We start from the raw sequence: 18,055 nt of genomic DNA, 5'->3' as shown, positions 1-18,055 counted from the left end.
CTTGAACAGAGAGTGTGTTATGAGCACTTCAAGTGGGCGATTCTGTATATAAACAGGACACAGCATTTGCTGAGTTCATTTTGAGAGCATTAAATAACAAAAACATGACATCACGGGGTTAGAATGGATCAATTAAGGCGCAAATAAATTAGCACCACAAAGAAGCATCCATCCATTTTATTCAGGGTTGGGGTGAGATTGGTGTCTATCCCAACTAAGTTTGTGGGAGAGGCTGCGTATACTCTGGACAGGTGTATCACAGGGCTAGAGTTAAACCTAGTTGTTTTAATGATTTCATTAAAAAAAGAAAGTGGCAGGAGATTTGTCTGGGCCTAGTCAATAAAAGAAATGGCAGGGTTATGTAGTAAAATGTGTTTTCAATCTTTTAAATCCATCATTTTAATCTCTTAGAAAATCCAAACATTCTGTGTGTGGCTCTAGTTGATTGGTTTTAGTCAATGGGCATTCGCATTTGTTGATATATATGCCTGAGCTGTTGCTGTAGCCTTGCATTTCTATGAGAGCATCATCTTCAATCTTGATTGTTCTTTGTGGATTGGACAGAGGTGCTGAGACGAGGTGCTCAGACTTGTATTTGTGCCATTCTTGTGGTTGTTTCAGAAGGATAATGCCTATCCCAGCACTGCCAGAGTGACATAGGCCTTTCAAAATGTCTTCTTTTGAACACGTCTGGTACATGCTGGTCCGATGTGCTCTTCAGAAGAAGCCACAACCTAGGAACATTGCGCAACTGCAGGCAGTGTTCACCCAGGAATGCTGTGCAATTCTCAAACAATAGATCTGGATACTTGCACAGTCTGCTTGCATCGTGTACAGAGAAGGTCATTCTTTATATTCCTTGTTTCATACTGTATATACGCATATTATGGTGTGGACTTAAAATCTGTTTTTCACAAACTTGCACTTCTTTTTTTGACTAATATATTAAAGCTATGCTGGGAATACTTTTTAGATTATTAAGATACTATATTTATACATGCAAAGATCAGAGACTTGCTGCCTTCAGCATGCATGATTTAATGTTCCCCTGTATGAGATTTGTGTTTTAATCAATGTATCAAACCACTATTACTAAGTTATTATTATTCATATAATCCATCCATCCATCTTTATAGCAATATCTAGGTCATGAGGAGAGTCCATCACAAGACTAACACGGAGACAGACAAACCACTGTCCAATGTGACTTTAACATCTGAAGAATCATTTCCAAACATCGCATGTTTCTTGGACTGTAAGAGGAAACACAACTGACCAAGAAGTTCAAACCAGGAACCTGGCTATATATGTGCTAACTGGTACCTTTGAACATTTAGGTCTAATTAATAGTATTTTCCCCCTTTACTGTGGCTTAAATATTTTTGGTTTAACTTCATCCTCCCATTACAATGTATCATTTGTGATTGTTCTCCTTTCTATTTTCTTACTTTATGTAGAAAAATGGGTTGGTCCTCCCAAGCTAAAAGAAAAGAAGTAGCTGTTTATTTGCTCAAAGATTGCCTGCTTATCACTCTTATTTTAATAAATTCTAATTACATCATCATCATTGTAGGTTATTGTATCATTAACAATGTATTACTGTGCAGTATTACTAAATGGTTTTGCATCATAGGCATATGTTTGTGTCCACATTATTACTCTCAGTTTCTGTCCTGCTATTTTGCAATTATAAACACCACCGCATATATATCACATATTTCACAATATTACTACGCAATAACAACTGCTGATAAAATACCCTACAGTGTTTTGTTTTTTTGTTGTTGTTTTTTTTTTGGGGGGGGGGGGGGGGGTGGTAATTAAGTAGTAACAACTTGCTAGTTCTGTGTTATTACTTTATTTTCACAAGGTATTACTAGCCACCTTATACAGTGGGGCAAAAAAGTATTTAGTCAGCCACCGATTGTGCAAGTTCCCCCACTTAAAATGATGACAGAGGTCAGTAATTTGCACCAGAGGTACACTTCAACTGTGAGAGACAGAATGTGAAAAAAAAATCCATGAATTCACATGGTAGGATTTGTAAAGAATTTATTCGTAAATCAGGGTGGAAAATAAGTATTTGGTCACCTCAAACAAGGAAGATCTCTGGCTCTCACAGACCTGTAACGTCTTCTGTAAGAAGCTTTTCTGTCCCCCACTCGTTACCTGTATGAATGGCACCTGTTTGAACTCATCATCTGAATAAAAGACACCTGTCCACAGCCTCAAACAGTCAGACTCCAAACTCCGCCATGGCCAAGACCAAAGAGCTTTCGAAGGACACCAGGAAAAGTATTGTAGACCTGCACCAGACTGGGAAGAGTGAATCTACAATAGGCAAGCAGCTTGGTGTGAAAAAATCAACTGTGGGAGCAATCATCAGAAAATGGAAGACATACAAGACCACTGATAATCTCCCTCGATCTGGGGCTCCACGCAAGATCTCATCCCGTGGGGTCAAAATGATCATGAGAATGGTGAGCAAAGATCCCAGAACCACACGGGGGGACCTGGTGAATGACCTGCAGAGAGCTGGGACCAAAGTAACAAAGGTCACCATCAGTAACACACTACAACGGCAGGGAATCAAATCCCGCAGTGCCAGACGTGTTCCGCTGCTGAAGCCAGTGCATGTCCAGGCCCGTCTGAAGTTTGCCAGAGAGCACATGGATGATACAGCAGAGGATTGGGAGAATGTCATGTGGTCAGATGAAACCAAAGTAGAACTTTTTGGTATAAACTCAACTCGTCGTGTTTGGAGGAAGAAGAATACTGAGTTGCATCCCAAGAACACCATACCTACTGTGAAGCATGGGGGTGGAAACATCATGCTATGGGGCTGTTTTTCTGCCAAGGGGACAAGACGACTGATCCGTGTTAAGGACAGAATGAATGGGGCCATGTATCGTGAGATTTTGAGCCAAAACCTCCTTCCATCAGTGAGAACTTTGAAGATGAAACGAGGCTGGGTCTTCCAACATGACAATGATCCAAAACACACCGCCCGGGCAACAAAGGAGTGGCTCCGTAAGAAGCATTTGAAAGTCCTGGAGTGGCCTAGCCAGTCTCCAGACCTCAACCCCATAGAAAATCTGTGGCGGGAGTTGAAAGTCCGTGTTGCTCGGCGACAGCCCCAAAACATCACTGCTCTCGAGAAGATCTGCATGGAGGAATGGGCCAAAATACCAGCTACTGTGTGTGCAAACCTGGTAAAGACCTATAGTAAACGTTTGACCTCTGTTATTGCCAACAAAGGTTATGTTACAAAGTATTGAGTTGTATTTTTGTTATTGACCAAATACTTATTTTCCACCCTGATTTACGAATAAATTCTTTACAAATCCTACCATGTGGATTCATGGATTTTTTTTTCACATTCTGTCTCTCACAGTTGAAGTGTACCTCTGGTGCAAATTACTGACCTCTGTCATCATTTTAGGTGGGGGAACTTGCACAATCGGTGGCTGACTAAATACTTTTTTACCCCACTGTATTAACCCACCATTACCACAACTGTAACAGAAAGTGATGCCCGTATTTAGTCAAATGTACTTGTTACTATGCATATTGTTTATATCTTTATTTCATTTTTATATTATGTGCATGCAACTCACTGAAATGAAACAGTGGTTTAAATCCATTTTTACATTATATATGGATTATGTTAGAAAACAATGAATTGTTTCTGTCATTTATATTACAGATCCATCACTCAGAGTTCCATATGGTTAAACAGCTTTTTTTACTCATTGACATCATACACACTTTCAAACACACTTTGAAGTAATAGGTTATATTATGCAGCATTTATTTATTTATTTATTGACACATTTAGATCAATGTAAAACACTTGATAAGCTCCTTAAACATGTCTGTGTTGCTTGTTTTACAGAAATCATTGATTTGCAAAGGCTTCAGTATTGAGTCCAGAGGTTGGTCAGTATAAATGCTTTAAACTTGCAATATATATGAAAGCGAAGAGAGTCTACACTCCATCTAATCAAACTCTAGTCACTCTGTGATGTTCTTACCAGGCCAACTCTGTGTTAAAAAAAAAGATACTAAAAGCAGTCTTCAAGGCTTTAGTGTCGGTGTTTCATGTGAAGGTCTGGATAGAGAAATGCCAGGATGTTACTAATGAACACAAGTAGCAATGCCTGGAGAGCTCGCCTTTTCATGGCTACTCAACGAACTGATTAGTAATTCCTTTTCTGCATTTGAAGCCAATCAAAGTGGCTGACAGAGTTTAATCACTTGATATATCCTTTCATTTCCTGAAGCATTTTTTGTGCGGTTTACATGTTGGTTTTCAATTACACTCTGAGCAGCTCTTACTCTTGGGGGTGGGGATTCAAAAATGTGTGCCTCAAAATGTCTGACACTGAGCAATAAACAAACAAATATAGCTGCTATAGTCTCTTGATGTTTGGCACGTGCAGGGATAATAGCTCATTAGGCCCCTAGTGTGTGAATGATAGCATATAGCGCTCGTGATGGGCAATCATTTGCTTTAATTAGAGTAAATGCATTCATCTTTCACTGTGTTCTCTGCTCACACTGGGGGCTCCTTGGGGATTTTCCTACGCTCTTAATTCCTCCCGTCTGCCTCTTCTAGCTGTCGTAAGACGATGTAAGAGAAGAGGTGCACATTGTAATACACTCCTTACTATTTCCCAATATTCAAAGAGACAAGAATCTGTGCCATGAAGCTAGCATAATAATTATGGAGACCTTTTCCATGTGAAAGAGATTGATATCTCGTGGCATTACATCCCTCTGCACCAAGGGTGTTTTCACACTAGGCAATCTGTACTGTACCCTAGCATGTCTGACCCCAAAAGTTCAGTTAGTTGGACCGTGTGATTGCTGTGTGCTGTGCCTGGGCTTGACTACATGTAATGTGCCCTACATACAGAGGTTGGCCCTGAGCACAGTTCAATTGGACTATGGCACGTACTGATGTAGTGTATTCAGTAAAAATACCCAAGCATTTAAAATGATCAAAATAATAATTAAGGCAAAAAAAAAAAGAAGAAAAAAAAAAGAGTTGAACAGTTTGTAAAAGCCAAAGTCAATGTTCTTGAGGTCTGGTCTTTGGGGAGACCAGTTTTTGTTTTTCTATCTAGCTATGGTTTTATTGCATGGGTAGTGTGTTTGGGACCATTACAATGCTGAAAAATGAAGCAGTTGTCAATGAGATGCTTTCCATAGAATGTTGCTGGGCACAGAGCATGACAGAGCCATATGTAAGATGCTGATGGCTGCAGACACTCACCTCTCTCCTGACCTCCTCCATATCCAGTATAATACCAGAAGTATTCACTGACCTATTCATCATTGAATTAAGGTGTTCCAATCACTTCTATGGACACAGGTGTATAAAAGCAAGCGCTTAAGTATGCAGACTGTTTCTACAAACATTTGTGAAAGAATGGGTCGCTCTCAGTGAGTTCCACCTGTGCAGCAAGTCCAGTTGTGACATTTCCTCACTACTAAATACTAAAAGCAACTTAGCCTAAAACACAAAGCAAGGTCAGTGAATGCTGAGGCACATAGTGTCCAGAGGTTGCCAACATTCTGCAGAGACAGTCACTACAGACATTCAAACTTCATGTGGGCTTCAGATTAGCTTCATGGGATTGGTTTCCATGGTTAAATCCAAGCCTTACATCACCATGCTCAGTGCAACATGTTGGATGCAGTTATGCAAAGCATGCCACCACTGGACTCTAGAGCAGTGAAGGTCGAAGACGAATCCTGTTCCTATATCTGGCAATCCTATGGACAAGTCGAGGTTACCAGGAGAACAGCACTTGTCTGACTGCACTGTAGCAGGTCTAAAGTTTGGTGGAGGGAGGATTATGATATATGATTGTTTTTCACCAGCTTTCCTCATCCTCTTAGTTCCAGTGAAACTCTTAATTTTTTTTTTTTAAATGTATTTCAGTCACCAACAACAGATTATAATTTTACATAAAAGTACTCAAACAGAAACCGAAAAAGGAATAGGCTGAAGCCTTATGGCTTATACTTATCCTATCCTAGCTCTTCAATCTTCTTGTCTTTTTCCTTAATCACAATCTTCAGTTGTCTTACTTCTTCAATTAAGTCCAGTAGTCCTGCTTGCTGTTTCACCACCTTACTCAATTCCTCTGACATGAAGTTAAGAGACTTCTTAACTTCTTCAATATCTTCTGTTAGCCTCTTAGTTGTCATGTTTCTTGATCACCAATTTAAATTCTTAGAAGACAAAATGAATTCCAGGCTCCAGGTAATCCAATAAGCCAGGTGTTACTTGTAGAGCACGTGATGAAAAAAAGGGACCCTAAACTTCAAAGTTTGTGGAAATACTCACACAAAATGAAGCAGAACTTCTTTGTGAAGATACAAGTCTTAACCAATCTTTTGGATGTTAAGTTCTTTTCGTGATGTTTGTTGGATTGCTAAGAGTAACAAACACAGTTTTCCCAATCAGCAGCCATCTTGGTTCTTGGTATGCTTCAGCATACCAAGACGTTTTGGACAATTTCATGCTCAAAACTTTGGTAAGTGGTGAATAGACTGAATCAACAACCTTCCATTTAGTAGATGACCTGCTCTACCTCCTGAGCTACAGCCACCCCGACTTTGGCATTAGTTTGGGGATGGGCCCTTCCTGTTCCAACATGACTGCACCCCAGTCCACAAAAAAAGGTCCATGAAGACATGGATAAGCATGTTGGTGTGGAAAAACTTGACTGGTCTGCACAGAGTCCTGACCTCAACCTTATAGAATGGGATGAATTAGAGTTTAGACTGTGAACCAGGCCTACTCATCCAACATCAGTGTCTAACTTTACAAATGTGCTTCTTGAAGAATGGCCACAAATTCCCATAAACACACTCCAAAACCTTCTGGAAAGCCTTTCCAGAAATGTTGAAACTCTTATGGCTGCAAAATGTCAGCTGACATTATATTAAACCTTAAGGATTAAGAACAGGATGTCACTCAAGTTCATATGACTGTGAAAGTAGTTGAATGAACATATAATATAGTCTATGCTAATGACAGTTTGAACCAAACATTTCACTTTGGATTTATCACCCCTTAAGACCTGTTGCCACTGATGCTCAGTGTAGTTCTTGTGTAATTTGGCATCCCTCAGCCTTTTCTCCCTGTTTCCCTTCCCTATGAATGTCTTCTTGACAGACACGAATCCACTGAGACCATTTTTTGTGTGTGTGTTCCAACTCATCCAGTTTCCTAGAATTTTTAAGGACACGATGCTGAGCTATGCCAAGTTTCTGGCTAATAGCTGTTTGCGAATCACCCTGTTGGTGCAAAAATATTATGTATTTATTTATACCAATAACTGTGTTACCTTAGGCTTTTTTAATACACTCAAATAAAGAAATGGGAACACATGCATGTGATTTGCATATCAGATGCAGATTAAAATTGGTTATTTGCTGCGCTGTGTGTTATATCGGGCGATCGTGGCTCAAGAGTTGGGAGTTCCCCTTGTAATCGGAAGGTTGCCGGTTCGAACCCCGGCTTGGACAGTCTCGGTCGTTGTGTCCTTGGGCAAGACACTTCACCCATTGCCTACTGGTGGTGGTCAGAGGGCCCGGTGGCGCCAGAGTCCGGCAGCCTCGCCTCTGTCAGTGCGCCCCAGGGTGGCTGTGGCTACAATGTAGCTTGCCATCACCAGTGTGTGAATTGGTGGATGACTGGTTGTATAAAGTGCTTTTGGGGTCCTTACAAATACAGGCCATTTACCACATGTAAACCATATGTTATACCTGAATGATTCATAGGTCATGTTAGGCATTTTAACAAACACCAAAAAACAAAACATTCCTTTGAAAATGGTGAGGTACGAGGACTGGACTTAAAATGTGTTAAAAAGCATGCAATGTCCAAAGAGAAACTGCAAAAGACCTTCCAAAACATGGGGATTATTGATCAAGGCCTTGTGAATATAATTCAAATATACACAACCAAATTATGAAGAAATGAAGGGTTCCTCAATATGTTTCTCATGACCCATTGAGACGGAGGTCTGGCTGTCTTTGCTTAGACAGCTGCCACTGTAACCCATTGAGGGTTAAGGATTGTTAAACCCTAGATGTTTTGCCATTTAGAAAGATCCTTTGACAACATGCAGTCCTAAAGCAACATTTATCTTCTCTTCTGCTATCCACCATTTACAATTAAGTTAACAGACTGGACAGGTACTATTGACAGCGAGGTAGCTTGCTGGACATTATTAGTGACTCAAATTCTGTCATTGAAACTGTGCTTGTTTTCTGTAGACCTCTGACCTTCCTGTTGACCAGTTCAGTCAAGGGATTGATTTTCCTGCTTTTATAGTCTTAAAAATAGTCCAAACACCTTTTGTAAAGCAGTGTTTACTGTAAAAAGTCATAACTCAATGTTAAGTATAGATCAACAGAAGGTCACTTATGATGCCTGATTAATTCTTTTCCCTCCTGCGCTTCATTCATTACTATAGTTACCATCACCTCTGAGCACCTGCCAGCTAATGAATTCTCATACTTCTCTGGTCACTTTTTATCCTGTCCCCCTCAGTCAAAAGGTCGTTCCTTAGTTATGGTTTTACATTATGAGCGAATATGCAATGACCAATATTTTAGTGTCATTCAGTGTAAATATATGGCCCTGTCATTAATTTGGTATTTAACCCAAAATTAATCTTTGGTGAGAATTTGTAGATTTATGTTTATTTTGAGTTCACAGTTTGTTACAAGGCAATAGAAACTGTGCAAAAAGGGATCAGGTGCACCTTGGTATGTCATTGTCAGATGCCATTCTATTAAAAACCACAATTTCGACACACTTTCTCAAAATATTGTATTCTCATGACAAGGTGACACATCTGGCTGGAGAAGAAATCCAATGTAATTAAGTGAGCCTAGAATCTTAGCCTCTCTCCTTGTTTGAACAAATTTTGTCTTGGGAGACAAACATGTGTCTCTTGATCTTTGGGAATGCTTCATTTTTTTTTTGTTTTTCTTAATTGACAGGTTTTTGACAGAAAATGTTCATTTCGATTGCTCTATAGCAAGAAAACAATCACTGATCATAGAATTTCTGCAAATTTCACGAGTTTTACCTGAAAGTAAAATATCCTTTATTTCAGCACTAGGCTTGAAGAATCCAGTGTTACTAATGGTCCCATTCACACACTCCTACACTGAAGTGAATGGTTCACAAACATGAGGCTGAAACCAAGCTTTCTACAAAAAGAGCTCTATTAAAATCATCGTGATATAATGTCATTGTGCATATGTGTAGTTTTTTGCGCTATTTAACAGAAAAATGCTGCTGATAAATGGGATTTGTAAAGCAAATGAACGCAATCAAAGTGTAATGGATAAAAGACTTGGCATCATCATTTGATGACAGAAAATACTGAATTTATTTTGGCCCTTAAACTGTCATTTGGCAAACTGGTGACATGTTTATGACATTTCAGTATTATTTGTGTATAAAAAAAAATGGTACTCGTTGTAACCATATACTGTATATGAATATTGAACATAACTATTGAGATATCACCCACTGGTTTTTAGACTCACATTTCAAAGCCTTTGTTCTAATATTGTAATCCCTGATACCTTTCACCCTGAAGCAAAATTGGTAGGTTTGATTAGCAAGCTGCTTTCGGTATTGGTGCATCACAGACACACACAGAAGTTGATAAGTGTTACTCACTTAAGTAAAATATATATTCTAAAATTTCACACACTAACATTTGAGTACAAACTTTTTGGTGGAGTGTGAAAAAAATTATAAAAAGCATAACCATATTATCTGTCAGGTTTTAAAAATGCTAAAGAAAAAGAAAAAACAGACACGCAGTCAAGGGGTCAAGTTCAGAAAACTGGAAATATTTCAGTCAGATGAAATGCAACATGCCCTGAATCAGACTGGGGACCTGTCTGAGGTGTACCCCGCCTCTCACGCTATTATAGCTGAGATATGCTCCAGCCAACCGCCACAAAAAGATAACTATGACTAAGAAAAATATTTGAAAGTTGAAAGTTGTGGTAATCTATATCCAAAACTGGTACAGATGTCTAGCACTTTGAAGCGCCACAACACCTGAAGCAATGCCATGTGAAAAACCGCAAAACTGAAGATGAAAAACATTTGCCAACAGTCTGCCTCTTGAACAGAGTTTGATCTTCAGGTGTCTCCTCCTGAGTGTAGTCGCCCTACAAAATGAAATCTTGCTTTTTCTGATAAAAGAGAAATTGAATTTCCCAGAAAGCTCTGCCTGATGGTAAAGGCAAGATGGTAAAGGAAAGAACCGGTTGAGTTAAGGTTTTGGTAAACATTTCAGTTTTCATCAGGAAAACCTCTGAAATGTACTTATAGGGTGTCTAAAATGCTCCGTCCACCAGGTTAGAAAAGGTACAAGTGGAAACTTAGAAGGCAGTTGGATCTGCTTTTTGCTGCTGATCATTGTAAAAGAGACATGAAACATCCTCAGGACCAGGAAAGCAAGTCAATTTGTCTTTGAGTTATTACTTGTGATTCTGTTGCTACATTTCCAAACAGAGTAAACTGGGATTTTTTTAGTCATTCTGTGTCATACAAGGCTCAGTGGTAACTCTGCATGATCTCTGTTTGATGGTTTGCTGGAAAACTATCAAATACCGCAACCAGTACAAGATTGGCAACATGCGGAATATATAATTATGCAAAACCAGCGCAGTCAAATTCAGCCGTAGCAAAAGGAAATATTATCCTGTGCAGTCCTATTTTATCATAGTGTGCAGAAAAATTAAACATCTTTTCTTTTCATGATTAATATACAGCACATCGATTCCAGGAAAAGGGAAATACAGAATAGCTGATTAGGACAAAGGTTCCTCTTTAAATGTAACAATGTGTCACCGTCAGTACCAAAGCACCCTTGGATGAAGTTCTGATTAGTCAGAACACTTTGCCATCTCTCTAGATACATAAAAGCTGAAGTGTATTAATCATTCATGTCAAAGGTGCAACAGCCTGAAGTACCAGGCAGCAATGTCTTATGTCTATGCTTGAAAACCTTGGGACCTTTGAAAGTCTCCCATCACTGTCCATTGGCTTTACACTGAGCTGAAATATTGATTACCTTTCATATGTGCATTTCCATCATAAACATACCAATAACCAGTGAGCTGCTTGTCAGAACCCTCTTAAACTGTATTATTTCTAGACTGTGAATTGCTGCCATATAGGATTCATTTCTAGTTTAATTGGGTTAGCATCAACATGATGAGCTTAATTTTTTGGTAAATTATTGAAGTGCAGAGAAAAAAAAAGAGAGAAAAGGGGAGTTTGGATATTCTTTGTCATTCAACAGCATTTCATTTTTCATGTCAGTAAGGACACAAGATAAAGGAGAGCACATTTGTTGACACTCTCATCATTACCCAGAGCTCATGGTCTGCTGAAAGAGACAGAGAGAAAGAAGGAGGAGAAGGTCGTTGCCGTGTTTGCTTCTGTCTCCCCAGCTGTGGACAAATATCTTTTTAGCATGCATGGTGCTTCCTTGACCTCTTTGCATTTGTGTAGACTCTGTATCTTTTTGCATGAATTGTTTTTTTTGTTTTTCTGTGCTTTTGTTTCACTTTGACCAGTTTACTGGGGATTGGACGCCCTCCCCGCCATGAAAACTTTTGTATGTTGTGTGGGTTATGAAAAGATCCCAAGTGGTTGGACAAAAAAGGGGGTTGCTGAAAGATTCATAGAACCTTCGTTCAACAGGCGTTTCCATGGCAACACAACAGTCTCTGGTTAAAAGAACCAAAGGCCTCAATGCACACGCAGTTCCACCGCCTCAAAGACCCTTTGATTTCTGTATACACAGAGAAACGCATGCACACATACGGGCGCCTGTTTTTTTTGTGCATTTTTGTTGCGTCGTAAAAATTTTGTGTGTTTATTTCGTATACCCCTCTTGGAAATCATTTTAATCACATTATTTCTTTGCAATAAACACTTGACTTGATTTTTAACAACTCAGAGGCAAACATTGTTTTCCTCATTTGAATGCGGAAAATGAGTTTAGACAGATTTACATGGTGTTACACAACTGATTAGAAGTAATTACTTCAATATGGGCTATTTGGGCAAACTTGGGAAAATTGAGTTTAAAATGATGATCCACAAATTTGTCCTCCTTCACACACACACACATACAAAAGAAATCCCTCCATCATGTGGGTGATTTGTTTAAATCTAAGCAGTGGGACTGTGTGGAGGCTAGCTGCTCTTTTTGGACATATTTGAGCAGAGGGACGTGTTTCATTCATTTTCCTTTATGACGATGACATGATCCTTTTTCATCCTATCTTCAAATTCCCCCTTGCTATCCAAACTGACTGAGGCAGCAAGCCGTCCACCCACGGTGTAACGTTCCCTTATTTCATAAATAAGGCATCCTCCTAAGTGAAGCGATTTTGTGCACAAGTAAGACAAGGAAGAGCCATTATTTTGGCATCTCATCACCTGCAGCTAAGATTTAGGTGAGGTCTCTCTGCATCTCTATCAAACATGCATAGACAGACAAGGGGGGCACACTCAGAGCCATATCTGCTTACAGAGTGTGCATCCTGAATAATAAAGCTAAAGCTAAATATGTCTCTGCCCTGTGAGATCAGCCAATGAAATACTTAATGAAGTAATAAGATGCTCTACATTATTCAAAAGTGAGGAGTCCAGATGGAATTAAGTGAACTCTGAAATGGACTATCTTCCCACATACGTAGATGCTCTTAGATACAGTGTATGTTAATTGTTTTGATGTTGATGTCGTGTACAGGCAGTGCTTTGGCTATTAAAGGAATAAAAGGCAGGGGTTTCCTAAAAACTAAATAAAGAAAAAAAATCTATAGATTCTTAAAAAATTCATGCCTGAAGGTGGATGGAGGTGTGTTTATCTGCAGAGATCCCACCCTCCTGTCTGTACTTTCTTGCTTGGGGCATTTCTCAGTTTTAAACTTTATTCAGTAGGTTTGCAGGCCCAAGCTTATAACAGCATGCAGCATGTGAGGCTGGAACTTTATAGAAAACAAACAGTGACCACCTAACATCTCCATCATAGTCTCTTGCTCCAGCTCTGTGTTTCACATTTGTATTACGTCTTGCAGGTCTGTGTGCTGTTTGACTGCCAGCTGAGCTGACGTACATAGTGTACGTAGTGTGCACTTCTTGTAAACTGTAAATTACAAGAGGACATCAGTTGCATTTACAACCATTTTCAGTCTAATCCTCATATCTGACTATTTTCATCAGAACACTGATCTATGAATCACTGAAGTATAAAAATGATGGTAATAAAATCAAGGGAAGTGTTGTGTCTACACATGACAGACAACTTGATTTGTTCCAATTTCTTTATTTAAATCTACATAAATGCCACAGATAACACAGAGTGATGGGCATAAAATAGTATTTTTGCACCAGGAAAAGCTATGAGCCGTAAGTGCTAAGAGTTGTACTAAATTAGGGACAAAGTAGACTGAAAATCAGTGGCAACAGGAGTAATGAAACCAAATCTTAAAATTTTGGTTCACACCTCTGACATTATGTAGATAGAAGGACAAGAGAGAGGTATAACAGTGAGGGTCTACAGTCATCTGTAAAACGAGGGAAGCTCTGTCATGGTTTGGGGCTGCATTTTAGCCAGTGATACTGGGGATCCTTTCAAAATTTATGGAATTATAAAAGCAAAAAAGTAACATCAGATTTTGATCGACCATACAGCACCATCTGGAAAGCATTTGATTGGCAACAGCTTCATTTTCAGCATGGCAATGATCCCAAACACACTGCCAATGTAATAAAAACATACCTGTATGTATGTAAGTTGATGCATCTTTCACTAAATAGGTGAACCTATATCACATTTTCTGAGCAACATATTAAGAAAAGGAGGGGTCAAGACTTTTGCACAGCACTGTAACAGGCATGACTCCTGTTACACCTGTAGCGCGTTGTCTGTACTTATTAAACAGTCATGAAGCAGCTAGATTTGATTTATTTGTCCAAATAAATAAAATGCAGCCAAAGCACAAAAGCTACTAATTACAAGGTTCTAGCATTTTTTCACTTTTACTTTTGTTATTTTGATACAGTTTTGTTTGCATTGCTTGAAATTGCTGCATCGTTGAACTTTGTAATTGTTTGCTTTAAAGAGATAGAAGTACATTGTAAAAAATTTCATTTCTGCTTTTTACTCAGTTTATTGAGTTTTGTCTGAAGGCCTGTCAGCCAAGCAAGCCTTTAAGCAAAAACCCACAGCACAAACACACACATGTGTCCCTCATACACATGCGCACTTTCCTCTTATCAAAGCTGTTCTCTCTCTCTCACACACACACACACACACACACACACACACACACACACACACACACACACACCTTCCCTCAAACAGCTCTACTTTCTCTTCTACACGACATAACCACCCCGATTCGCACTGGAGAGATTAAGAGATTACAGAACTCCCGCTGGGCGTGTGTATGTGTGTGTTGTGTATGCCTGTGTGTTCCTTTGCCTGTGTGCGTGGGCGGGGCATCCTGTGTTGGACCTGTCAGTCAGAGCTTTTATTTCAGTTTTCAGTTTTTCAGTGCTTACACACCTACATGATCGATATGATTGATATGTTTATATCTACATATATTCAGGAGTATCGATCATCTCTGGCCTCTCATCTTTTCAACCCACATCTATCTCTTTTTATACAATTAGACGTGCCTTTTATGTGGCAATGAGTCTGTAATGTGTGGAAGTATCAGGTTCATCTACCTACTGTTTTATACATATGGATATTTAAAACAAAAGAGTTCATCTGTAACTGCTTCCGTGCTTTTTAAGGGATTGATTAAACAATCCAATATTAAATTCCCAGTAATAATCAGTGCAGGCCCTTTTTATTTTTCTCATCTACTAAGCTGACACAAATGTCTCTGTTTTTTCATCATCACATTTCCAATAATGGTTAAACAGCCTTTTATTTCTGAGTGTGCTTGCTGTACAGAAACTTTGCTTCACTGAAGTGGAGAGGGATGATGACGTTAAAGCAGAAGGACACGTCAAGCGTAATCACAACTTCAAGAGAAAATAACACAAAAGCTCAAGGATATAAGAAGTGACAACACGCTCCTCGAACTTCTTTGTGTCAGACGTGAGAATGAGTTCTTTTATGTGTATGAAAAGCAGGTATGTCACAAAGGGCCTAGAAGAAAGTTTAGGCTTGCAGAGACCCCTGCTGTCCTCTCCCAAACATTGCAGCTTCATTCTTTCTGTACTGCATTGAGATGATGTTGACTGGCACACACTGGTAATATGTTTTCATGGAGGTCACTGCTTAAAACAAACAATGGAATTTGAATGGAATTTGAATGAAAACAACGGAATTAACATGAAAACAACAGAATTTGAATGAAAACGACAGAATTTGAATGAAAACGACAGAATTTGATCGAAAACAACAGAATTTGAATGAAAACAATGGAAGTTTAAAACAAACAAAAGAATTAAAATGAAAACAACGGAATTAGAATGTACAGAACAGAATTTGAATGAAAGCAGTGGCGTGTCCAGCGGGGTGGCCTGGGGGGGCACAGGCCACCCCCCAACCAGACTGGCCACCACAGGTGCCACCCCAAAGGCAAAACAATAAAATTCAATCAAATATCAAATGTACGATTATGTTTTCACGGTGAAGCTCAGATATCCGAGAGTAAGTGAATGCAGCATCGGCTTCTGCGCTATGCCCATCACGTTAGCAAAGGTAGGAGAGCCAAGCACGAAAGACGGCACTGCAGGAAACAATTTTTCGGTGAAAGAAAATGAGGACAGAATAAATGTCCCGGTAAGTAATATTAAGTTTGTTGAGTTTAGTAAACTTCGGTGAAATTAGAATACCAAAGAAAAAATAACACTTAAAGAATTATTGCAGCCGTCGAATATTTCAGACAGTATGCTACTGAGGGGAGCTAACATAAGAGTTATGAGTTATAAGATATAATCTAAGTCGTAACATTGCTGTATGGAGCTGCAGATTTGGTTGCAGGTTAACATAGCTGGACTGGCCATCGGTGACTTATTTTTTATTTTTTTTTGTAATGGCATGAACAATGAGAGGTGGTGGATTGGCCAGATGCAGGTCGATGTGTAAAAATAACTCAGTTGTTTGGTGGTGGCTATGGCGGGGCTTCCACAGAGGCCAGCAGGTGGATGAGGGAAGGGGAGGCAGGAGGAGAGCCCCGAGGCAGCCACCAGTCCGAGTGTCAGGTGAACTGAACTTCAGGTAAGAAGTTATGACCTGCAGTCTATCTGGGTCAGATATAAACCAAGTTTAGGTGGAGTTTATTTTCGTTGTGCTGACTTTTTACCCTCAGTTGCAATAACTCGTACTGCGTTCTAGCCAGCTTGACAGAGTTTTTATACAGTTGGGTGGGTGCTATGATGTTACTGATAGTGAACTTTATTTTATTCATAAGGTTAGTTAGTAGAGTTGCCAACGGCTCCTTAAAAAAATGGAATGGTCCCTCATTCAGAGAAAATATTACACGTTTCGTATTGAGCTGAGAAGGAACACAGTTTTTCCCGGACTTTCGCTATAATGAAAAAAAGACACAAAGCTGGAGTTATTCTGTCGTTACGCTGCACAGCTGCCTCTTCTTCTCTCATTCTCTCCCCCTGCCTCTCCTGTTGCTACTTCAATCATGAAACTGATCAATGATCAGCTGATTGGCTTTTCTCTCTTGTTTATTTATCGCCCACTTTGCGCCAGAAAGAGGAAACCAGCAGATGTTGCGCTAAACAACAGCAGCACGTTTAAGCTTGATCAGCTGTTGTTAGAATTTATTTAATATTAATTTCTAGTATCAGCTGATGTTTGCTGGAGCCACAGCTGTAAAACCTGCTGGTCATGATATCGGTTTGGTTATGTGGTGAGAGGGAAACATGAAGATGAAACCAGGAGATGTCCTTACTGAATCATCAGAGCTGAACAGGTGATGGAGAAACAGGTTTACCTTTTAGGTCACATGAATGAGTTGAAGGAAAGTTATGAACTGTTTCTGAGAGACAAATAACACCATGATCCTTTTTTATGTAGCTGACAGCTGGTAACTGTGCAGGGGCGGGTCTAGCAAAGTGTTGCCAGGGGGCCAGGTAGGGCATTAACAGGGAAAGGTGGGGCACAAAGAAATACTTTTCTTTCTTATTCTCATTTAAAATACCTAGCTTTTATTAAATAATTATCTAAATCTTACAACCAAAGTTTTTTATCTGACGTAAAATGTATAGAAATCATACATATACCAACAAGACAGTGTACATCACTGTCACAACAGCATTTGTTTTCAGTCAAAGTCTTTATGGCTTTAATACCTGGTGGGCCGGTCTGTAGTCAAAATGCCCGATTTTCTGTCCCAGTCCAGCCCTGCAGGTTAATCCGGTTGTTCAGTGATGACGCGACGAATCCTACTTCCGGGCCTAAAGTAGTCTGCGTTTAATATGGCTTTTGTGTTGTTAACATGTTTAATGTTATGTATTTTCTTCTATTTGATCTCAAAAAGCTCCTAAAACAGTCAGTGATCCCTGTTGACCTCCCTCGGCTTTTATTACCACTAATCATTTATTTAAGCTCAGTTTTTAAAACCTTAGGATGTAACTACAGCCCAGCCCATGCAGCAGTATATGAATGACTAACCTCGTATTGTGGATGGATTATCTCAGTTGTTCTCCTGGCTGAAGTTTGGTCCTTTTACAGCATCCTGCCATGCGATTACATTTGTTCCTGACCACCGAGAACACTCACGTTAACTTTTATCGAGTGGAAAAAAAGTTAGCTTGTTTATATTATGCTAACATAGCTGTGTCGCTAGCGGTCACGTAGCACATCATTATATACCAGCTAGCCAAACTTCAGTAACCCTACAAACATCACTGCTGTTTAGTTTTCTGTCTTCGTTTATGCTGGAAGTGACAGCAGAGCTGTACGTTTTAATTTGTTTCCAAAACCATGCAGTCAGGACA

At 39.5% G+C, this 18,055-nt stretch overlaps 1 long non-coding RNA gene across 1 annotated transcript; it reads left to right on the top strand.

Annotated features, from left to right (window-relative positions):
- Positions 1 to 15,767: 15,767 nt before the first annotated feature.
- LOC309704143 lies at positions 15,768 to 17,287 on the top strand. Its single transcript, XR_014276155.1, has 3 exons — positions 15,768 to 15,881; positions 16,233 to 16,319; positions 16,898 to 17,287. It is a non-coding gene; the product is annotated as an uncharacterized lncRNA (long non-coding RNA).
- Positions 17,288 to 18,055: the final 768 nt, after the last annotated feature.

This window comes from Aulonocara stuartgranti (genome assembly GCF_965226115.1).
Source record: "Aulonocara stuartgranti genome assembly, chromosome: 4".
In the NCBI taxonomy this organism is placed as follows: Eukaryota; Metazoa; Chordata; class Actinopteri; order Cichliformes; family Cichlidae; genus Aulonocara; species Aulonocara stuartgranti.
Note: the sequence above shows the minus strand (reverse complement) of the source record. Positions and strands in the feature narration are given on the sequence as shown.